Source organism: Mustela nivalis, assembly GCF_964662115.1.
Source record: "Mustela nivalis genome assembly, chromosome: X".
Taxonomy (NCBI): Eukaryota; Metazoa; Chordata; class Mammalia; order Carnivora; family Mustelidae; genus Mustela; species Mustela nivalis.
The window spans coordinates 67,843,295-67,867,256 of record NC_139040.1 but is presented as its reverse complement, the minus strand read 5'-3'; positions in this window follow the sequence as shown (position 1 = coordinate 67,867,256).

Here is a 23,962-nt window from a genome sequence, read left to right as displayed (position 1 = left end):
TGAACTCTGGAGTCCGGCAACTGGTTCATCTAGTGGCCCCTCTGCTTCTTAGCTTTTTGAAGCTGGCCCTCACTTCGTCTTTCTCTCACCCTCAATTTCCCATTCTGTTAGGGCCCTGTAGAAAAAACGACCCCTAGCTGAGATGAGTGGTAAACACTCAGCGAGGGTGGCGGTGAGCGGGGCTTCCGGCTGCGGAAGCGGCCACGACGCGGGGGCTGGGGAGGGCTTAGGCCCGGGCTGGCCGAGCAGGTGCTGGCGCCCAGCTGCCGTCGGGGGCCGACGCGGGGCTGCTTTCCCTTCGTGCGCAGAGTAGCTCTGCGCGTCTTGGTGCGTCACCGGGCGCGTGCAGAGGCGGCGAGTGGCGCGGGTGCAGCCGGCGCGATGAGTCACGGTCCCTCGGCACCTCCGGAAGGAGAGGCTCCTTGGATGCCGCCCCGCTCCCGCCCGCGTTCCTCCCCCGCCCCACTGATGGACCGAGGCGGCCTCGCGCCCGGCAGAGGGCGCTGCAATGCAGCCGCTCCTGTGGCCGCATGGGCAGGCGCTGCCTCTGGCTCAGAGGGAAAGGGAATTGGGGGCCCAGGCGGTGAGCTAGGTGGGGAATGTCTCTGCAGCCCCCGCGGTGGCGTTGTTTTTGACACAGACGTGAAGTGTACCTGAAAATGATCAGTCCCTGTGCAGAGGGATGGCGCCGATGGGGTGCTACTGGAGAGAGCTTCTTTCTTTTTTTCTTTTTAAAAAAATTTTTAATAAACATATAATGTATTATTAGTCCCAGGGGTACAGGTCTGTGAATCGGCAGGCTTACACACTTCAGAGCACTCACCATAGCACATACCCTCCCCAATGTCCATAACCCCACCACCCTCTCCCTACGCCCCTCCCCCCGGCAACCCTCAGTTTGTTTTGTGAGATTGAGCCTCTTAGGGTCTCCCGAGAGGAGAGCTTCTTCTTGCTTCCTACAAGCTTTGGAGTATAGTCCATGGAAGCGGGCGACTTCCCCCACCCGTCCCCAGAAAGGGTCCCTGATTGGGCTGGTCTCCCCTTCCCAAAATCATTCTCCATAGGTGTCGCAGCCCTTGATCTTATCCCCTAGGACCTTTCCCACCAACGATGAGGGAGGTTACAGAGATTTGGGCTGACCATTACGCAGGGCAGGAGAAAGCACTTTGGCTAACAGGGTGCCAGGGTTTCAGTGCCAGACCCATCTGGAGGCTGCTGTGTGACCTTGGCCATGCCATCATTCATAGATTCAGAAAACATTCACAGTGACAGCAAGGTACTAAATATAGGGGAGCTGGAAGAGGCCAAATCTATGAACAGACAGTTACCCTGAAGGCCGCACACATAGGTGATTTGTTAATGTTTGCTGAAGAAATAAGTGATGTGACTTCATCACAGCACACTAGGGCAGGAGTTTTTTTGTCACTAATGTGTCCCAGGTGTCTACAACAGTGCCAGACACACAGTGGCACTGAGTGTTTTGTCAAATGGACAATAGAGAAATGCGCGGAGTTTTCTATGAGTACGGAGGGTGCCTACCCCCACAAGAGTATGTGAGGCTCGAATCAAATCTTGAGGAAGAGTGGGTATTACCTGGGCATGCAGGCCCGGAGGGGAGGGTGATACAGGCAGAGAGAAGAGCCTGTGCCAAGGTACAGAGCCCTCAATGTCCTCACCTGTTTGCATCTCCCATTCCATCCCATAAGAAGAAAAGGGCAAGGTTGGCCCTGTAGTAGCTCAGATTCTTCTAGTTCTAAGAATCTCTGATCCAAGAAATGAATACATTTACCCATGTTAGGGCCTGATCAGTGTTGAGCAGCTTTGCATTCCAGGAGATCTGGGTTTTGACTTTGGCTCAGGCCAACTTCAGAATAAAGGCTTAGCGATCTTAGACACCTCTTTTCCATCCCATCACTCTCTCTTTCACTTTGGAAATCTCCCTCTGAATCCCATACAATCAATTACACCATAAAAGCCAGCACTTCTTTATATATTGCCATGATTTTCCTTTGTATTAACTTAGTTGTTGAAATAAAGCCTTTGTTAATTATGGATTTATGGATCTAACACAGGTTAATGGTGGTCAACATGGAGAAGTATCACACACACACAAAAAATCACCCATACTTTCACTACCTGATGTAGTTACTTGAAGATTTGTTATTAAAATCCACATGCATGGGGCTCCTGGGTAGCTCAGTAGGTCAAGCATCAGACACTTGATTTCAGCTCAGGTCACGATCTCGTGGGTCCTGAGATTGAGCCCCACGCTGGGCTCCATGCTCAGTGAGGAATCTGCTTGGGGAGTCTGCTCCTCACCCCCCACTTGAACACTCTCTCTGTCTCTCTTTCTTTCTAAAATAAATACATAAATATTCTTTAAAAAATCCACATGCATGTGAACTTATAAAACCCACTGTCACAGAAGGCTTCCCTATCAGTTTTATGTTTCCAACAAACATGAGCTGGGGGCAATCCTCTCTTACCCTCCATTAGTTGTATCTCTGATGGGAAGAGATGTTGGCTGGTCCCCCGAAACTTCAACCCTTTTTTTTTCTTTAGAAGATTTTATTAGGGACATCTGGGTGGCTCAGTCAGTTAAGCATCTGCCTTGGGCTCTGGTCAAGGTCCCAGGATCCTGGGATTGAGTCCTGCGTCTGGGCTTCCTGCTCAGTAGGGAGTCTGCTTCTCCTTCCCCTTCTGCCTCTCCCCCTGTTTGTGTGAGGTCTCTCTCTCTGACGAATCAAAAAATGGATAAAGTCTTTTTTGAAAATAAAGATTTTATTTATTTGAGAGAGAGAGAGAGAGAGAGAGAGAGAAATAAAACACGAGTGAAGGGGAGGGGCAGAGGGAGAGAAACAGACTCCCCCCTGAGCAGGGAGCCTGACTTGGGGTTTGATCCTAGGACCTTGAGATCATGACCTGAGAGCTGAAGGCAGACACTTCACTGACAGAGCCACCCAGGTGTCCCCAAATTTCTGTTCTTTAGCCAGCTGTAGACCGTGCAAAGTCCTCAAAGAACATACTGCTGAGAGGACTTTTACAGGGAGGCAGGGCTCTGGACCCAAACCACTATGTACCTCCTTCACCCCGTCTAGAGTTGGCCTAGATTATGTGGGAGCCACTAGGCCTTGTTCCAGACCAGAGACAGCACTGAGCAGCTTTTTGGGGGGTGGGGAGCTGGGAGAGAGGCTGCTTAGGAACTTACTTCCCTACCTGCCTGAAGGAGCCCCCACAAGTAAACCCATAATTCTAGCTTGCTCTGTTTCCCTTAGCCCACCCACGGAAAGATCCATCCCCAGCACACTGGTCCCTTTTTGGGGCCTAGTTCCTTGCTATTCAGTGTGTGATCCATGGGCCAGCAGCATAGACAGCCAGATGTCTAGATGATGGTTTGTATGTTAATGTTTAAGAAGTGAAGTGCGAAGAGCAGATTCTATTTCAGAAGGTCTAGGGTGGAATCTAAAATTCTTCATTTTCTTTTTTTTAAGATTTTATTTATTTATTTGACAAACACACAGGACGAGAGAGAGAGAGAGAGAGCATAAGCTGGGGGAGCGGAAGAGGGAGAAGCTCCTAATCAGTGAGGAGCCCGATGCACAGCTCATTCCCAGGACCCTGGGATCTCACCTAAGCCAAAGGCAGATGCTTAACCCACTGAGCCATCCAGGCGCCCCTGAAATTCTTCATTTTCTACCAGGCTTTTGAGTAATAGAGATCCAGCTTCTTCACAGAGCACACCCTGTAGCAAAGATCTGGGAGCCTGCTTGTCCTCCCTTAAGGTGAAGGGGCAGGAGAGGTCTCAAGTGTTCCCTAGAGGTTAGAATGTGTAGATGTGCGTGCACACACACACATACACACACACACAGGGTTGAGGACTGTGTCGTGGGTGTTGCATATGTGTTTGGTGAATGAATACCTGAAGTTGAGGAGTAAGAAGCCCTGAGTCTGCACTCACATCCCTCCAGCGACTTGCCCATTTCAGCGTCAAAATTAGCTTCTCAGTCACCAGATGGAATTGGTTCCTGGGCCATTTTTTGTCCTGGCTCCATCGCTCCTTTCTCACTGCTTCTGTTCTCATTCAGATACTTCTCCTGTAGCCCCTGCCTCCCACCCCCCCCCCCCCCGGTCCCTTTCCCCTCCAGTTTTACTAAGAAGACTCTGCAGCTATAATCTAGGCCTTGGCGACATAGTTCCAGAATCTTCTCCACTCTGACCCTGCTTTTGCTACCTTGGTTCTCTGGTTCCTGGAACCCACATCTGGTTTTCCCAACTCCCCTAGTCCTGTTACAGCCTGGCACTTAATGCCCCCTTTCATCCAAGCTGCTGCCTCTATGACCTGCCCTGCCATGCCCTTGGACTTGACAGCTCTCACATTCCAGACTGTTGACAGTGCCCCAGGCCTCTGGATGGTCCACAGGGGAAAACTAACATGCAGGCCTCATTCTCTCTTGCTATATTTCTGTGACTTTATATATCCTGCCTTCATAAGTAACTTCTAAGCTCCTTGAGAGCGGGGTGATCTGTGTCTAGTCCTCTTTATCCCTTGCAACACTGGCATCTTCTTTCATTCATTCACTCATTTCTGAAGGACTGAATGTCCTTTCTGTGCCAGGCGCGGTATCGGGTGTTAGGGCAGCAGAAGGAAACCAGCTGCAGTCTATTATGTCCTGGGAGATTCCAGGCAACAGGGAAGTCTAGTACCATGAAATTGGCAAACCAATTGTCGGCCCAGGCCGCTAGAAATACCTGTGAACATGGTGGTGAACAGGCAGGTGCTGCCCAGGCCTGGAACAGCTAAGGAAGAAATTTGGACTGCCAGATGCTGGAGGACTACCTTTAGGAGCCTGGGGGAGCAGTGGGAGAAGGAGATGGAGCATTGTCTGCTCTTTCCACAGTAAGCACACAGAAAAGGAAGTAGCCATTATGGTTTTGACAAAAACAGTATTTCCAGTTGTTACCTGAAACAATAGGGTTTGGGGGTGTAATTCTGAGAGGTGGGTGAGGTAATGGGAATGGCACTAAACTAAACTTCTTTCTAGAACTCAGATTTTGTGACCCCTTGACCCGAGTCCCAGTGCCAGCTCTCCCTCTTTCTCTGGCTCTCAGACCTTGGCCAGGCCCGTTACCCTACCGCAGCCTCCAGTTTCTTTCTCTCTGCCTTAGCAGGATGTGGAGCAGGGTGGTGTTCAAGGAACTTGGAGTCTTGCACAGTAAGCTTCCTCCTGGCATGCAACAGGAGCAGAAGCATGGATCAAGAAGGCTGAAGCAGCAGAGCAGACTAAAGTCGGGGAGGTGGGTGCGGAGGGGAAGGAGAGAGGACCCGACAAATTTGCCACATCCACGCGGTGCAAGGATAGCTTGGTTCCTCCCCAACCCCGTCCCTGACCCGTGGCAACCACAGTAGGTCAGAGAGGCTGTGGGTTTCCACATCCCCGTTTAGCTTGTTAGAAGTTTGTGGGCACACTCCAGACTCTTAAGAGGGGAGCCCAGAGCCGTGGCAGAGCCAGTGACTACTGCGCCTTGGGCAGATGTTGGAGGGGGCAGCGAGTGAGAAGGAGGCTACAGGGAGAGGCTTTGGGGGACTCTCCCCAAGGAAAGGCAAGTCCCTGAAAAGGAGCTCACTTCTTGGCCTCAGAAGAGCTGGCCTTGGCAAGTGTTCTAAAGGACACGTTTAAAGATCCCAGGTTTCCAATGAATACAAATGGTGTGGTGTTAGGCAAGGTGTTGGAGTCGTCTTTGCAGAGTTTGGGAACTTCTCTGGGGGTAGGGCTTTGACCCAGGGGGTTGGATCTGTACCCTAATCTATAGAAGCCCATTTGTGGCAAACAATAAGAGCCAACACTGACAAAGCATTCACTGTGGTCCTGGACGAGGATCTAAGCGCTTTGTGCATGCTCATTAACTCAGCGCATGCTCACAGCCACCCCCGTTTCACGTAGGAGATGGGCACAGAGAGGCTACGTAGGTTGGCCTAGAGCACACAGCTAATGAGCAGAGGAGCAGGCAGATCTGCCTCTGGAGCAATAAACCACAGTACCATTAGCAGCATCTTTGACTGCCACCTGTGGAATTATAGCTCTTCATATCACCTTCCGCTGGCTGCCGGCATCTCAGAACATCATTAATGCTCATCACTACCTCAGAACGAAGGTAGTCAACCTCTTGATGCTTCAGTTTCCTCAACTATAAAATGAGAATGATAATGGTACCTCCGAAGATGAGAATGGTCCTATGGATGCAGTGAGGTAACACACGAAGCCCTTGGTGTGAGCTATTGCCATTATTTTCTCCTGAGAGTGTTGTATGGAGGGAGCCCAAGGCTTCTGGAAGAACATTGGGAGAGGCCCACCATTTGTCCTTCCCCACATCTGTGACCTGCTCACCCTTGCCCGCATTCCCGGATGTAACAAGCAGCAGAAACCCTGGAATCTGTGGCTTGCACCCTGGACCGTGCATTGAACTCACCTACAGAACCCTCTGGATGGCAGGCACCCAGTGCCCACACCCACCCCCAGACGAGCAGGATCTGCACCCAGGGCTGAGGCTCGACTAGGAGCATTTTTTCCAAAGCCCTTCAGGGTAGTCTACTGTGGAAACAGCTCAGAACCATGCCCGCAAAAGGAAATGGGGCTGTGTGCTGCTCTCGGGGGACAGCAAGGAAGGAGTGGGACACTCAGAGACCACACCCTGCTCTGCAGCCGGAATGAAAATGAACAGAAGCCCAGGCGTGGAGACGAGATGAGCAGCCTCAGGGAAGAAGAGGAATGGGAGCCTACAGTAAGAAAGGGCCACCGTGGAGCCACCAGGGCCAGAGCCCTGCTCCAAGGCCCTGTCAGGCCGAGGGCCTAGGAAGTTTTTCTGCAGAAGGAACTGGGACATATGGGGGCGAAGGGAAGAGAGGAATGTGCTCACAACCTCTTTCCATGTCCTCCAATGATAGAGCCTGACAGGTTGTTAACACCTTGCAAGGAACACGAAAGACAGTCTGTTCCTCCTCCTCCTCCACACACACACACACACACACACACACACACACACACACACACACACACACAATGGTTCCCCATCCGCCCACTCACATGCTCACACCCAGATTCCACCTCCACCCAACCCAGCAGAAAGTTTCAACTCCGATCCATGCAAATATCTGGCAGCCAGAGCAGAACAGCATGTGCTGGGGGGGAGGGTCAGATCCCAGATCCCCAAGGGTGCTGCCTTCTGCTTTAATGGGAGACTGCGGCAAGCCCTCAACTCAGCAGGGGTGTGATAATTATGCTTTCACATGTCAAGAAAGGAAACACAGGCAGAGAGGAGGAAAGTGACTTGCTGTCAGTGACATAGAGAGTAGTGGTAGAGGCAGGACTCCAAGTCCGGTGCTCCTTTTCCCACACTCACCCGCAGACTTCGGCTGCAGCCCCTAATCTGCCAGTCCCGGGTACCTGACCCACTTCCCACCATGGCCCCGTGTTCCTAACAGGGTCTCTTGAGTCACCCAGTGGAGGTCTTGAGTGGGCTAAGCTGAGGGAATCTCAAATAAACTTCCGGCTCTGAGTCTGAATCAAGAGCGGACGTGTGGGGACATTTGGGACTTAGCACTCGTGTTGCCTCCCACCCACCCCAATCTTTTGTTCTGGGATGTATTTTGGCCAGGTGAGGTTTTCCTCTCTGCCCTCCCCGCACCACCCCAAAGTGGAGACTATGTCTTTAAGAAAGGACGAGTCAGAGCCGCGGGGATCAGTTTCAAGCAGCCCTCAGAAGGCGAATCTGGATTGAGTTTAGGAAGAAAAAAGAAGGGGTTAGCTTTGGTCCTGCCTCCTTTCCTTTCTCTCCTTTGCTGGTCCCTCCTCCGGCCTTAGTCTGGAAACTCTGTTAACTTGGCCAGGAGGTTACGGAGCCCAGGGCTTTCCCCAGCAGCCTTGTCCTCTCACCTTGTCCCTCCTCCAGCTCCCAAGCACGCAATCTGGAGGACTGCTGGGCAAGTTGCTGGAATGACTAGGTACGTGGTCGGGACATTTTAACCTTCGCCCTGTCAGTAAGGTCTGGGGAGTCCAAGACGGACGGGGTGGGAAATGGGAGGGGGACACCCAGGATATCTAAGAACCTTGGTAACCGAGGCATGGAGAAGATGGATGGGTTTTGGCCATACTCCTTTCGGTGACTCCACTAGGGGCTCTCTGTTCAGGTGTCTGTAGGCTCAGAGAGAGGCTTGGTCCGAGCGCCTGACCCCCCACCATGCCTGTGAGTTGCCTACTCAACCGCTGATGGGTGGGAGTTTGGGACTGGGGAGTGTTGGGTTTGCTAGGAACAGATGCCAGAGGGGTGCTGGGAACCCCATGAGAAAGGCAGATGGGACTGTCCAAACCCAGCCATCTGTCTGTCCATGAACCTCTGGTGGCACGTAACCTCTCAGAGGAGATCAGTGGGATTCGGTCTGCTCAAGTTGCATTTGCAAGGGGTCAGGAGCCATGCAAGGACTCCCTGGGCTTGTTTTCAACTTTCTGGGATGCCTACAAGCAAGGTTCCTAATTTTCAAGGACTCAGTTTACACTTCAGAGAAAGGGTCCTAATGATACTTAGTTGAAAGCTGGAAACCCAAAGAAGGGGTAGAGAAAGACATCTGGGCGGGTTAGATAGAGATTTCTGTGAGCGCCGGAGTGTTTTCCCTGCATATTTTAGGATTCATCCACGCATTTATTTATATATGTATTCAACACACATGTGTTAAATGCCTATTGGCACCCATCGCTGGTATGGGGAAACCAGCAACCCAACATGGCAGCAGATCCTCCCACCTGACCTCCTTTTCCAGGTCTCCATTCCTCCCTTCCCTCGCCCACATCCCAGCCCATTTGAGAGGGGGAAGAGGCGCCAGCTTCTGGAGCACTCAGGTGACCTGATGAGGGCATGATAAGTGCTGACGTTGTTGGCAGTAGAGTGGGTACTTCTCACCTGACAACAGTCCCTATTGAAAGAGACTTGGGAAGGACTTCGAAGGTCAGGAACCAGCAGGGATGCAGAAGGTTATCCTAGCCCCTTCCAGGCAGGAGGGGACAGGCCAGGCCTATCTTAGGACATTAGGGATAGAGCTGGGCCCCTGGTTGGGCCTTCAGCATCAAGTGTGGTCCAAGCAGTGGTTGGCTTTGCCAAGGGCATCTGAGGACTGTTCTTTGGGACCGTCAGTGAGTTGTCATAACTTGGGCCACAGGCATGCTGGGATGTCAGCCACCTAGGCTCTGGAGGAAGGGGTGGGGTTGGGAATACTGGGTCTTGGGTGGTCATTTGGGTGTGGAGGGCTTAGGCATGGCATACGCAGGCTCGCGCGCGCGCGTTTATGTGTGTGTGTCTGTATCTGTGTGTGTTATAGAAAGTAGCCCCTATGGAAAAAAAAAAAAAAGCCTGGCAAAAACCAAGTGGGAAATACAACCCCATCCTAGTAGGCTTGGGATTCAGGCCTGGACTCATAACTGGCAGCTTGCACAAGGGCCAATGAAAACAGTGAAGGAGCCCTGAAACCAAAGCCAGGACCTGCTCACCCTGCCTGGGAGGGGGCTGAGTGGATGGGTGAGCTTCGAGACTCTAGTGGAGGGGAGTTGAGTGGGACTGCCAGAAGCTACCACCACCCTACTTACAAACAAAGCCTCACAGGGTTATCTGTCTACACTGCACCCTGGGAACTTGGGGCTTGAGCTGGGCTTAGCTGAAAGGGAGTTTCTGAGCCTGGAGGAGAGACGGGGAATAGACTGTGTGATTTCTCCCGGCTGTGATGTTGACACTCTGCAAACGTACCCTCGTTCACCCTTCTAATCCCATCGAGGCTGCTCCTGCGTCCCCATGAAGGGCTGGCAGAGAGCCAGACCTCCTGTTCCTGCAGGTGCCCTGTCACGTGTCCTGCCCACTTCCTGGATCACAGGCTCTGCCTGCAAGCTCCCATCATTCCTTCCCAGAATAAAGCAGCTGCCCCAAGCAAGTTGTTCCTCTGGGTTGCTAGGGGAGGGGGTGGGACAGGGAAAGCTCAGTTTAGAGCTTTTTGTGTTAGAAAAGTTAAATGCCAGCCAGGATTCTGGAGATTGAATAGGGAGCTGGGCCTTCCCATCTAGGGTCACTTCATGGAAGAAACTCAGGAAAGGTGGTTTCCTCTCCCTGGTGAGGGTGCATTTCTTGAGAAATGCCTAGCTTCCTCTCCATTTTCTCTACAAGTCTGATCATCTGAGGAGAGCAGGTTTTGTGTACTATATTCTGTTAAAGTGGAAGAAACGTCCCCTGAAATGTAAAGCTGAGGGATTCCAGTAAAAAGATCCAAGCGTATGAGGCTTCTCTGCCCAAGTATGGGAAAATATCCATCCATCTCTCCACTTAATTAGAAAAATGATCTGCCGAGTAGTGAGTCAGGCTGCCCGACAGTAAACAGCACCATCTCTAGCCACAGAGCCAGGAATAACGTAGGTGAGAGATGACAGCAGCAGTGACAGAGAAAAGACGCAGAGGGATTTGGATGCCTGATGCCAGACGCGTTTGGACCACCTTTGCCCCCGCCACGTAATAGATAATGCACTGAGCAGAGCCGAGCCATCTCTGACGCAGATTGGTATGGCGGGGGCTAGTCATGCATCTTGATAAGTGGGGTCTCTGCGGGGGGCATCCAGGATCAATCCACAGCTCTTTGCATAGTCTGGGAGTTCATTTTTATTGAGGGAAACATATATACCCTAAATTGCATAAAGCATGCTAGTAAACATACAGATCAATGAATTTTTTCATGTGTCTACATCTGTGTATAACCACCACCCAGCTCAAGGTATGGAATGTTTGAGGCACCACAGAAGGCTCACTTTTGCCCCTCCCTCTCAGGGCTTCTTTATTTACATGGACCAAAGTGCTGCCACCCAATATTTGTCATCAGGGTGTGCTGGTAAATGTTTAACAACATTTCTGGTGTGTGTGTGTGTGTGTGTGTTGGGGGTGGGGGCGGTGCTCTGCTTTGTAGCCTTTGCCAAGTTTTGTGGCATAAATATTCCCACCATGGCTGATTTCAAGCTACAAATGGTTTAACAACTGACTTGCAAAGTTCTGGCTCTGGTGAGGCAGGACAGGCTGGGGATTACAATGGGGCATCAGAGAGAACCGGGTCCTCCGTCCACCCAGCCCAGCCCAGTGAGTTGCAGATAAGGGTGCGCTCTTGAGTAGTCCCAGGTCCAGTCCCCTTAGCGAGAAGAAAATTATTCATAGGATGGAAAGTGATCTCTAATTTCTTTTGTTCCTGCACCAGACATCATTTTTGCCCCTACATCTTGGCAAGCTCTAGGGTCATAAACACGAGTAAGCCGTGGTTCTGTCTCTCAAGGAGTTACTGTAACATAAGGCTTGGAGGGAGAGGCAGACGTGGAAATATAAATGCAATTGAGGGTTCTAGGGGCTGGGACAGGACATTATATAGGACTTATTGAGGGCTAGAGAGCGCTCATTTCTGCCTTGGAATCTAAAATGCATTTCCTTTTCATTACGAAGTTTTAAAATTTTAATTCCAGTATTTACTTTGGGAAGTGCCTGGAGGTTGAAGAAAAGAGCATCAGGCTCATACTCGCCTGTCTTGGATCCTGATTCCACATCTTCTGTGCTGTGTGATCTTGGGCAAGTCGCTTTACCTCTCTAAGCCTTGGGACCCTCATCTGTACAATGGGGGTAATACTAGTAGTACGTGACTTACATAGCTATTTTGAAGATTAAATGAGATAATCCATACATAGCGTTTAGCACTCATAAGCACTTTCTAATTATTAGCTCCAATCAGGAATTATTAGCTACTAACTCTGACAAACCCAGGACCTAAGTCTGATTGTCTTCATCATGAAATAAGAATAATAACAGGGGCACCTGGGTGGTTCAGTGAGTTAAGTGTCTGCCTTCAGCTCAGGTCATGACTGGGGGGAGCTGGAATTGAGCCGCACATCTGACTCCCTGCGCAGTGGAAAGTCTGCTTCTGCCCCTCCCCCTGCTCCTTTTCTCTCTCTTTCTCTCTCTCATAAATAAATAAAAAATCTTTTTTAAAAAAAGAGATGCCAACCTTGCCAGGGTTGTCTTGCGAAGTAAATATGATTACGTATGTGAACTGACTGGCCCAGAGCACGTTCTCAGCAGATACTGGGTTTCCTCCCTTCCCTGCTTCCCCATATACTGACTTACGACCTCTCCTGAAAAAGCCCAGCTCGGACATCTTAGGAAATAAATACATCAAATACATAAACCAACCTGATTACAAAAAAAAAAAAAAGAAAGAAAGAAAGAAAAGAAAAGAAAAGAAAAACTCTTTATTTTGAAAGAATTACAGATTCAGAGGAAGTTGAAAAAAAAATGTACAAAGGGGTCCATGATCCTTCACCCAGTGTTCCCCAATGTTGACATCTCAATTAGAGAGTATCAAAACCAGGAGATTGATCTTGGTACAACCCACACAGCTGCTTCGGATTTCACCAGTGTTACACGCACCTCAGTATGTGAGTATGTGTATGTGTCATGCGTATGCAATTTTATCACACGTAGATTTGGGTGCCCATCCCCACAGTCGAGATGCGAACTGTTGGCTCACTGCAAAGACCTCCCTGGTGCTACCTCTTGGCATTCACACCCACCCACTACCACTCCCCACCCCCACCCCTGTAGCTAGACCCCAGCAACCAAGAGGCTATTTTTTCAAGAGTACGTATTGTTTTTGTTATTTCAGTAATGTTATATGGAGGAATTCATATCCTATGTAACCTTTCGGTACTGGCTTTTCTCATTGAGCAGAGTTTTCTTGAGATCCTTGCAAGCTTTTTTTTTTTTTTTAAAGATTTTATTTATTTATTTGAGAGCGAAGGTGAGTGAGAGCAAGGGCACAAGTGGTGGGTGGAGTGGCAGAAGGAGAGGGAGCAGCAGACTCCCCACTGAGCAGGGAGCCCAACATGGGGTTCCATTCCAGGGCTCTGGCATCATGACCTGAGCCAAAGGCAGATGCTTAACCGACTGAGCCACCCAGGTGCCCCGAGATCCTTGCAAGTTGTTGCATCTATCAGTAGTTTACTCCTCCTTTTTGCTGAATAGTATTCCATGGTATGGATACATTACTAGTTCGTTTAACACGTCATCGGGGTTTTTTTTTTTTTTTGAGATTTTATTTATTTATTTGACAGACAGAGATCACCAGTAGGCAGAGAGGCAGGCAGGGTTGGGGGGAGGAGCAGAGAGCCCGATGCGGGGCTCGATTCCCACTGAGCAGAGAGCCCGATGCGGGGCTCGATTCCAGGGCTCTGGGATCATGACCTCAGCGGAAGCCAGAGGCTTTAACCCACTGAACCACCCAGGTGCCCCAACCCTTTATCTGTTGAAGGACCTCTGGGTTGTTTCCAGTTTGGGGATGTCAGGAGTAAAGCTGCTGTGAACATTTATGTAACAGATTTGTCTGAAAACATAAGTTTTCATTTTTCCAGGATAAATGCCTGAGAGTGCAATTGCCAAGTTGTATGGTAATCGCATGCTTAATTTTTTTTTTAAAGATTTTATTTGTTTATTTGACAGAGATCACAGTAGACAGAGAGGCAGGCAGAGAGAGAGAGGGAAGCAGGCTCCCTGCTGAGCAGAAAGCCTGATGCATGCTTAATTTTTTAAGGAATTGTCAAACTCTTTTTCAGAGTGACTATATCATTTCACATTCCCACCAGCAATGCATGAGTGATCCTGTTTCTCAGCAACCTCACCAGCATTTGGTGTCGTCGCTATGGATTGTTTTTCTTTCTCTTTTCTTTTCTCTTTCTCTACATTTAGCTATTCTGATGGGTGTGGTGATACTGCACTGTGGTTTTAACTTACATTTCCCTAATGGCTACTGATGGGGACCATCTTTTCATGTGCTTATTTGCCAACTGTACATCCTCCTCAGTGAAATGTCTGTTCATGGCCTTTGTTTTCTAACTGGATTGCTTGTTTTTTACTGTTGAATTTTGAAAGCGCTTTATGTATTCTAGTTACTAGTCCTTTTTGATTATGTGCTTTGCAAATACTTTCCAACACTCTGCAGTTTGTGTTTTCATGGGCTTTTGCCCAGAAAAACGTTTTACCTTTAATGAGGTTGAGTTTATCAGTTTTTCCTTTTATGGCTTGTCCTTCCAGCAGCAAATCCAAGAACTCTTTGTCTCCCCTTGGATCTTCTCTAACCCATTTTGAGTTAATTCATTCTTTTGTAAGGTGTGAGATTTAGGCTGAGGTGTTTTGTTTTTTTATTTGTTTGGGTTTTGTTTTGTTTTGTTTTGTTTTGCCTGTGGGTGTCAATTACTTCAGTACCGTTTGATGAAAGGTCTGTCCTTCCTCCATTGAATTACTTCTGCACTTTTGTCAAAATCAGTCAGGTGTAGTTTGTGAGTCTATTTCTGGGTTCTCTATTTTGTGCCATTGATTTGTATACTGACTCATAAATGAATTGGGAGAGTGTTCCCTCCTTTTATATTTTCTGTAAAAGGCTGTGTAAAATTGGTATTAATGTTTCTTTTAAGTGTTTGGTAGAATTCTCTAGTGAAACCACCTTGGCCTGGAGACTTGTTTTTTGGAAGCTTTTCAAATTTTGAATTCAGTTTTTTAAATCATAGGACTATTCAGATGATCCATTTCTTTTATTTTTTTTTTATGAAGATGATCCATTTCTTGACGGGCTTTGGTTGTTTGTGGTTTTGAGATATTGGTCCATTTCTTCTAGGTTGTTGAATTTATGAGTGTAAAGTTGCTCATGATATTTTCTTATTCTCTCTTTTTAGGGTTTCAGGATTTGTACTGATATCCCTGTTTTATTTGTAATATTGGTGATTTGTATCTTCTCTCTTTTTGACCTTTGTTCATCTTGCTCGAGGTTTATCAGTTCTGTTGATTTTTTTGAGAGCCAGCTTTTTGTTTCATTGATTTTGCTCAGTTGCATTTTTCATTTTCAGTTTTATTGATTTCTGCTCTTATCTTTATTCTTTCCTTAATCTTCTTGCTTTGGGTCTATTTTTCTCTGCTTCTTTTTCTTGGGGAAGGAACTTCCAAATTATGGATCTAAGGCCTTTCCCCTTTTCTGATATATGCATTAAGTGCCATATGTTTCCCTCTGAGCACTGTTTTAGATCCCACAAGTTTTGATATGTTGTATTTTAATTTTTATGCAGTTCGGTGTATTTTAAATTTTTCTTTGAGACTTCCTTTTTGGCCCATGATTGTTTAGAAGTGCGTGGTTTAATTTCCATGTGTTTGGAGATGTTCCTGCTATCTTTTTTTATTGATTTTTTATTGATTTTTAATTGATTTTTAGTTTGATTGCATTGTAGTCAGAGAATACACTCAATATGCTTTCAAATATTTTTAACATATCGAGGTTTGTCTATAGTTGAGGATACAGTTTACCTTAATGAATGTTCCATGAATGCTTGAGAAAAATATGTTCTCTGCTCTTGCTGGGTTGAGTGTTCTATGTATGTCAGTTAGAGCCTATGGGTTGACTATGTTGTTGAGTCCTTCTGGTTTTCTGTCTAGTAGGTCTATCATTTATTGCAAGTGGAATATGTAGGTCCCCAGCTATAACTGTAGATTCACCTATGTCTACTTTCAGCTCTGTTAGCTTTTACTTCTTGTATTTTGCAGCTCTGTTGTTTGTTATACCCACATTTAGGATTGCTGTCTTCCTGCTGTCTTCCTGGTGGATTGATCCTTTCATCATATGTAATTTCTCTTTTTCCTTGTAATTTTCTTTATTCTTTTTTTTTTAAAGATTTTATTTATTTAGCAGAGAGAGAGAGGGGGAGAGAGGGAGCACAGGCAGACAGAATAGCAGGCAGAGGCAGAGGGAGAAGCAGGCTCCCCGCTGAGCAAGGAGCCCGATGCGGGACTCGATCCCAGGACGCTGGGATCATGACCTGAGCCGAAGGCAGCTGCTCAACCAACTGAGCCACCCAGGCGTCCCTAATTTTCTTTATTCTAAAGTCTCCTTTATCTGGTATCAGTACAGGCTCTGTTGCTTTTTAAAATTAATGTTTGCATGGCATACTTCTTCCATCTTCTTACTTTCAGCCTACTTATATTGTTACATTAGAAGTGAGTCTCTCGTGGACAACATATGGTTGGGTTGTGTTTTCTAGTACATTCTGCTAATCTCTTTCAGTTTTGATATATAGATCATTTATATTTAGTGTGCTTCTTGGTATGTTAGGGCTTAAGTTTGCTGCTTTAATTTTTTAAAGGTTGTGGGTTTTCTTTTTTTTTAAGATTATTTATTTATTTATTTGAGAGAGAGAGCATGAGCACAAGCTGAGGGAGAGGGAAAGAAAGAAGAGAGAACCTCAAGCAGCATAGGACACATATTTTCAGATGCCCTGTAGGACAGTGGGGCCTGGGAGCTGGGAGCTAATCACATTTCCTGTCCTTGGGCAAGTCACTTCACCTGTCTGAGCCTCAAGTGCCAGGGTCATATGAAGGTGTAGATGCTTTATGGCCTGTGAGAGATCTATGATAGACCCCCAGTCTCATACCTACTGCAGAAGGTCATCATAAAGGAGCGTGCACAAAAGGGTGATGCAGGGGCAGCCTGGGGCCCTTTGTTGTCCTGAGTTTTCAAAATTATAAAGTCTTTCAAACATGTAGCAAAGTAGAGAGAAAAATGTCACAATCTTAACATTGTGCCACAGATTTTCCTTCAGGTTTTTGCTAAGAAACAGCTCATTATGATCTAGCTGTGAGCTCCATCCCATCCTGGCCTAGAAGAAGCCAGAATCTCTGTTTCTAATTCCCATGCACATATTTATACTTTCACCACATACATATGTGTCCATAAACCATGTATATTATTTTGCGTGTTTTTGAATTTTATATAATTGGCATCATGTTGCCCACACATTCTTCTTTTTGCTCTTGAGATTTATCCATGCTGATACACAAGTTGTGATTTATTCATTTTATTGCTGTATACTATTCCACATAATGGCCGGACCACCATTTATTCATCCATTCACAGGTTGTTAAACATTTAGATTTCTTGTCATTTTTCACTTTTTTATGAACAATGCATCTCTGAGATAGCTTTCGAAGCATTCAAGAAAGCCTACAGCTCCGATTTCAGTCCAGTTCCATGGCAGGTGCACTTCGAATCAATAATCCCGTGTGGTGTCTGTGGGAAATCTCAGGAAGCTTGGTGAACGGCAGTCTGGCCCTCTTTGATTAGGTGGGAGCTGGTTGCATGAGGTCAGCTGGGTCCTGTGTGAAGTCGTTGTGGGTATTCAGAACCCAGTCAGAAGCACCACCCCCAGAACATTTTGGACCCACACATGTGTCTTCTGCACCCATTGTCAATTCTTTGGATTCCTCTCATTAGGATCCTAGTAAAATTCCTCCTGTCGCCATCACTTTCATGCCCATCCCCCTTCACTGTGCAACATGCTCCATGCCCCTCCCTCTGCCATTCTTCCTTTGTTAGCCTACAGTCCTATGGCCCCAGGAAAGGGAAAGAACTCTAATATTTATTGAGCATCTGCTCTGTACAGTAATACAAAGTGGTTTTATTTTTTATTTTTTTAAAAGATTTTATTATTTATTTATTTATTTGGGAGAGAGAGGGTGAGAGAGAGCAAGAGCATGAGAGGGAAGAAGGTCAGAGGGAGAAGTAGACTCTCCACAGAGCTGGGAGCCCGATGCAGGACTCAGTCTCAGGACTCCAGGATCATGACCTGAGCTGAAGGCAGTCGCTTAACCGACTGAGCCACCCAGGCACCCGGGGAAGTGCTTTTAGATGACCCACCCAGGCTTCCAAGCAGTTGCTTCTGTTTCCCTTACATGGATGAGGAAACCACAACCCCAAAGTGGTATAAGAGAGTACAACGATCATACCTATGGGCAGGCGTTGTGGGCACTATGGGATGGTGGCTGGGGTGGGACAGCGCTCAGCCGTGCCTGTGAGCAGCCTCTGATGGAGGGACTAGGCTTAGCTCTCTTTGGATATTTTGCTGAGCATCCTGGAGTGGGCTTCTTCCTTTTAGGGGATGCGCTCTAATCTTCACGTGAGAGGGTATCTCAAGGAATCAGAGCTGGATAGGAACACAGATCCTACCTACGGAATTCCATGTTTCACTGAACATACCCGCTCATGCTCTCACATATACACACGTTCACACATGTGCACACACATACTCACTCTTGCTAACCCAGACTAACAAAGGGCCCAAACAAACGTATTAACTGACTGCAGCATGTCACTTGGTCCAGAAGCACCTTATTTACCTTCTCATACCTACTTCGTTGAAATATTATGAGTGCCATTTTTTTCTGTTTACTTTTTTAAAGATTTTATTTATTTATTTATTCAAGAGTAAGTGCATGGATGAGAGAGAGAGAGAGCATGAGCAAGGGGGAGAGGCGGTTAGAGAGGGAGAAGCAGCAGATTCCCCGCAAAGTAAGAAGCCCAAAGCGGGGCTTGATCCCAGAAACCCGGGACCATGACCTGAGCCAAAGGCAGACGCTTCACCAACTGAGCCCCCCAGGTGCCCCTTTTTTTTTTCTGGTTTAGACACTGAGCCTCTGAGAGTTCAAGTCACCTGCCCAGGGTCCCAGAGCATGGATGTGCTGGAGCCAAAATTCTAAACTAGAGTGATGTAGAGGGGCGGGCAGCAGAGCACTCAGACCCCAAAAGAAGAGCAAGTGTCCTGCTCCTTGGCCAGACGAACTCAAATCTTTTAGCCCGGGAGCACCTGGAGTATGCTGGGCTCTGCACCAAGCCCTCGGTGCCATATGAGACTGACTTCACATAGCTGTCACTTCAGGACAATCAGAACTGCTCTGGTGCCACCCAACTTACCCCTGGTCCCATCAGGGGACAGTCATTATACTGAATGAACGTTTTACAACTCTCTTTTTATCTCTTGGGCCAGTCGTCATTTATTTAGCAAGACTTTGAGCATTTCCTCTATGCCAGACCCACACTCGGAGCTGGTGATTCAAGAAGGAAAACCCAGTCCCCACCCTTGAGGGACACATGGTTCAGCAGTGGAAACAGACATGGAGACATATAATTATAAGCCACTGGGCACATGCCAGTGAGGGATCACTGGGCTGGATGCAGCGAGAATCTAGAGGAGGGAATCCCCAGCTCTGCTTACATGAGGCTTCACAGGGAAGATGAAGCTTCAGTTGGATCTTAAAGGATGGGTAATCATTTCTAGGTAGGCTGTGGATGTCATAACCCACAGAGGGTAAGATGAAGGCGAACATGGAGGTGTGTTTTGGAAATAGGAAATAGCTGGATGTAGATCAGGGATTTCAATTGAAAATGCTGAGAGGGCCTGGGAGGTTACTATAAGTGAGGGAAACAGGCCACATAGCCTGAAACTCTGTAAGGAGATGTGTGGGGTGTGGGAAATGGGACAGTTTGCACCCCATCTATGGGGACAGTGGCTTCTAAGCCATGCCTTTCAGTCTCATCTAGAATTACTGACCCGGCTTGCTATGTTTTCCCATTTTTCAAGATGCCAGAAATTCAGATTTGGTTTCAGTATAAAATAGTATCTCTTTAGGGGTGCATGGGCAGCTCAGTTGGCTAAGCATCTGACTCTGGGTTTTGGCTCAGGTCATGATCTCAGGGTCGTGGGATTCAGCCCCGTGTTGGGCTCTGCACTCCAGGTGGAGTCTGCTTGAGATTCTCTCTCCTTCTCCCTCTGCCCTCCCCCCAGCTTGCGCATGTTCTCTCTCTCTCTCTCAAATTTATTTATTTATTTGTGGAGGGGCACAAGTGGGGGAGTGGCAGGCTGAAGGAGAAGCAGATTCCCCGCTGAGCAAGGAGCCTGGTACAGGACTTGATTCCGGGACCCTGGGATCATGACCTGAACTGAAGGCAGACGCTTAACTGACCGAGCCACCCAGGTGTCCCCCAAATAAATAAATAAATCTTTAAAAATAATAAAATACTGTTATTTTTCAACAGTGTGACAATGATTTTAAATTTGTGACCTACAGCATCCTGGCTTGTCTCCCCGCCACTCCTTTGTGGCCTCTGGCCTCTGGCCTCTGGGAATGGCTGTAACCTGAAGAGCAGAGGGAGCAAGAAAGAAGCGCTGGGGCCAGATGCCCTGACCTTCCCTTCCACCAGGGGCCCAACTCCTGGGTGATGCAGAAATATATCCACCTGACTTTCAGAATCCTCTTTAAAGCAGAAGCCAGCACAAAGTGGTCCCAGGGCACTGGAGAAGAAAACAGCGGGGGCAGGATTTCATGTCACCTCCCTTCTTCCCTTTCTGGGCTGAAACATTTCCCGTCTGGCTTATGTGTGTGTCCGATTCCGGCCCTCAGCTCTGGATTCTCAGCAGGCTAGTGGTGGGAATGGGATGAAAAAACAAAAGGAGTACAAGAAAGGCGAGGCGAGGACGGTCTCTCAGAAACTGCCCACGCATGATGCTGCTTGTCTTCTCTTTGTGCCTCTCCCCTCAGCTCTGGGCTTTTCCCCACGAGGCCTGCCAGCCCTGACAGAAACCAGATCCCAAGTGCTTTCTTTCGGGTAAGAGGGCGTAGACTGGCCTGGGGCGGAGCCTGGCGGACTTCCGAGGCCCTGCTTGAAGACAGAGGCCTTGCAGGCGTCGTGGCTGAAGCCACCCCTTCAGCCCCTGCCCCTGTGCCTTCTGCTCTCGCCTCCAAGCTCTCGGGTCCCCAGTCCCTGTGATTTCAGCAGGAAAACATCTAGAGTGTGTTCAAACCACACGGTCTGGCAGAGCGAGCTGGTCGTTTGAAACAAAAGCCTGAAGCTTCACTGGCTAGGCTCCAAGCCCATGTGGGGAGGCCGTGGCAGGCAGCCCAGGCTGCTGCTTCCATGGGAGCCTGGGGGCTCCAGTTCCCCCCCAGTAGGGGTGCAGGAGAGGACGGTCACCAGCTGACTTCCTGGCCTCACTCTTCTCCATGCCCTCCTCTGCCCCTCACCAACTTCTTGAGAGTGGGGCTCAGTCGCTCTGTTTTCTTTCTGTATGTGAGTCAGTCCTCACTCCCGACAGTTCTTCAGGCCAGTAGGGACCTGGAGTGTGAGGGCCAGGTTGGGGCAGGGTGTCCTGGAGCCAGCAGGGTTAGGAACTAGAGCACACCTCTTTGAGAGCAGTAGTGAGAGGAGCTGGGTGGGGAGGATTGAAGGGGCCGAAACTTGGGAAGAGGCTGAACCTCCAAGCGGAGCAGAGTGTCCGACCCAGATGGTCCCTGAGCGAAAAGGAGGAGCTATGAGAACCCGTGGAGTGAACAGGGAGCCTGGGGCCTACGTGGAAGGTGTGGACCTTCTGGGAGCCCAGTGCATTGCAGGTGCTATATGGAGTGCACGGATGGGTGAATGAAGCAGGTGTAGACATGTAATGCAGGCCTGTCACAGACCCCCATGGGGGGGCTTCTGGTCAGAACTCTTAGCTTACCCTCTCCGCCCATGAATATACTCTGTTCCAGGCCTGGGCTACGTATGCAGAGTTGGGGGCATGGGAGAGAGGAGAGCTGGGCTTCTTGCAACCACCGGGGTGCCCACAGTTGACCTGTGGGAGATGGGTGATGCACACATGCAACCAAAACAGACGTTTCCCTACCGCAGTAGTTCTCGATGCCAACAGACCGAACACCTCCTTATTGCTAGCCAACTCACTATCACTTTACTTGCTCTGCTAAAATGAACTTCCTAGGGGCGCCTGGGTGGCTTAGGGGGTTAAGCTTCTGCCTTTGGCTCAGGTCATGATCCCAGGGTCCTGGGATCAAGTCCTGCATTTGGGCTCTCTGCTCAGCGGGGAGCCTGCTTCCTCCTCTCTCTCTCTACCTGCCTCTCTACCTACTTGTGATCTCTTTCTCTATAAAATAAATAAATAAAATCTTAAAAAAAATAAAATGAACTTCCTAGAAAATAACCCCCTCCTACACACACCCCTACTACTGTCCTACTATGACACCCCAAAGGCCCTCCTGGGGGCCTCTGCACATTTAACCAGGTTACATTTTGTGCATGAATATCAATCATGTCCCAAGCGTTTTAATGATATTAATAGATGCCATTCATTGAGAATGATCTCTATTACAGGGTGATCGGTACATGTTATCGTGTTGTCAACCCTGTGCTGACTCAGTGGGGCAGACAGTGTTACTGACCCCCATTTTACACCTGAGGTCACTGGGCAATGAGAAGTTTCCTTGGAAAAATTGCCCGAAGTCACCCAGGAAGTGGCAAGGCTGGGATTTGACTCTAGGCATCTGCTCTTTCTGTGCTCCCTCAGAAGCAACTTCTTCAACATGCCGTGCCCATTTCAGCATGCTTTCCCCTCTGGCTGTCCCTTTTGTCAGAGGCTGCTACGTGTCAGACTCCCTGAGGCCCCCTTCTTGACCAGTGTGGTCTCCCTGCCTCTTGGGACACACACAGTCGATGATTTTTACAAAGGTTGACTCCATCTCATCTGGGGCCTGTGTTCCCAAGCCCTCATCCTTCCATACTTCAGGCGAATGGAACCCCAGGTTTTAGGTAGGATCTTTCCTATAAAGGAGTGAAGATTCTGCAAGCACAAAATAAACCGGCCAGACTGTGAGGAGACCGGGTTAGTCCTGCCCTTGAAGCTGAATGCACATATTTGCCCTGCCAAGACTTACGGGGCCTGCCTGCCCTATGTGTGCCACTCCTTGTGTGGTGACGGGGATACAGAGATGAATGAGGCTGAGGCAGTGTCCACTTAAGGAGCTATCAGGTGAACTGGGAGGGATACAGGGAGGACACAGGGAGTTCTAGGGGAGCATGGCCAATCCTGTGGTCATGGAAGGAGGAGGTATGGAGCTGAGGGGACACAGGCCAATCTTTGGCCCAACGGACTGGCACTCCAGGCAGGGCTTCTGGAACAGTGCAGGAAGCGAGTGCAAATCAAGAGTCCAAATAATTGGAAGCAGGTGTCCACAGCCTACATAGTCGCAATGGAGGACACTGTGACTTTCTGGGTTCTCACTCACACACTTGGGGCTCATCTGACACAACCAGAGACCAGCCTTTAGGGAAGCCGCATGACTTCAGATTCCTGCTAGTTTGGGAGCGCTTCCTTAGGCGAGGGGAAGGGAAGGTGCTGCTCCCAGAACAAGAACTCAAGCTCCTGGCAACATGAACATCAACCTGCAGCCTTGTCAGGGTGTCCCTCCCACTCACCCTTGGCATTGTTTGGGGCCCCACGGACCTCGAGGGACTGCATAAAGAGAGCGGCTCGTGGAAATTTCCTAAATGACATGGCCTTGGCTGCAGAACATTCTGGAAGCTCCCATGTCGAGTACGGGGCCTTTGGGGTCCAAGCTGCCACTGAGCAGCAGGGCCTGGGACAACTAAGATCCAGCAAGCTTCCCAGCTTCTAGCACACAGTAGGTGCTGAAATTCAAGCACGGCCCCGCCACGGCATGAGAAGCAGCCTGAGTACAGTGTCTAAGGGGTATGGGGAAAACTCAAGGCTGGTCTGGTACGGATGGCACCATCTGGGAAATGCAGGGAGCAGGGTGCACTAGCGGTCCTTGGTGTCTAGTGGGACTCGAGTTGCCCATACTACAGGCCTGTGAAGGCCAGGGAGTTTATGCAGAGATCCAGCGTGAAGGGAAGAGAGGGCCTGGCAGGAGCTGGACCTGCCAGCTGGTTCCCCTGCAGCCAGCTGAGCCTCAGAACTGGAGGCCATGTCCCTTGTGGGGTAGGGCTGTTGGAGAGACCAAGGACAGTGGCCCCATGCATGATGGACGGTGAGGAAAACCAGCCCCTCCTGGTGGGGTGCAGTGGCAGTGGTGGGGAGTGGGAGGGGGGCCCTCATGGCCTCTGGGGCTCAGCTCATGCCCAGTCTCCGATGCAGTGCCCAGGGCAGCACACGTTCTTTGCGGTGTCCTCTCAGACCACTCGCCTAGAGTGCCCTATCAGGCTGGGTTCCCACAAATTCTAAAGCAGGCCAGGTTGAGCGGGCAGAAT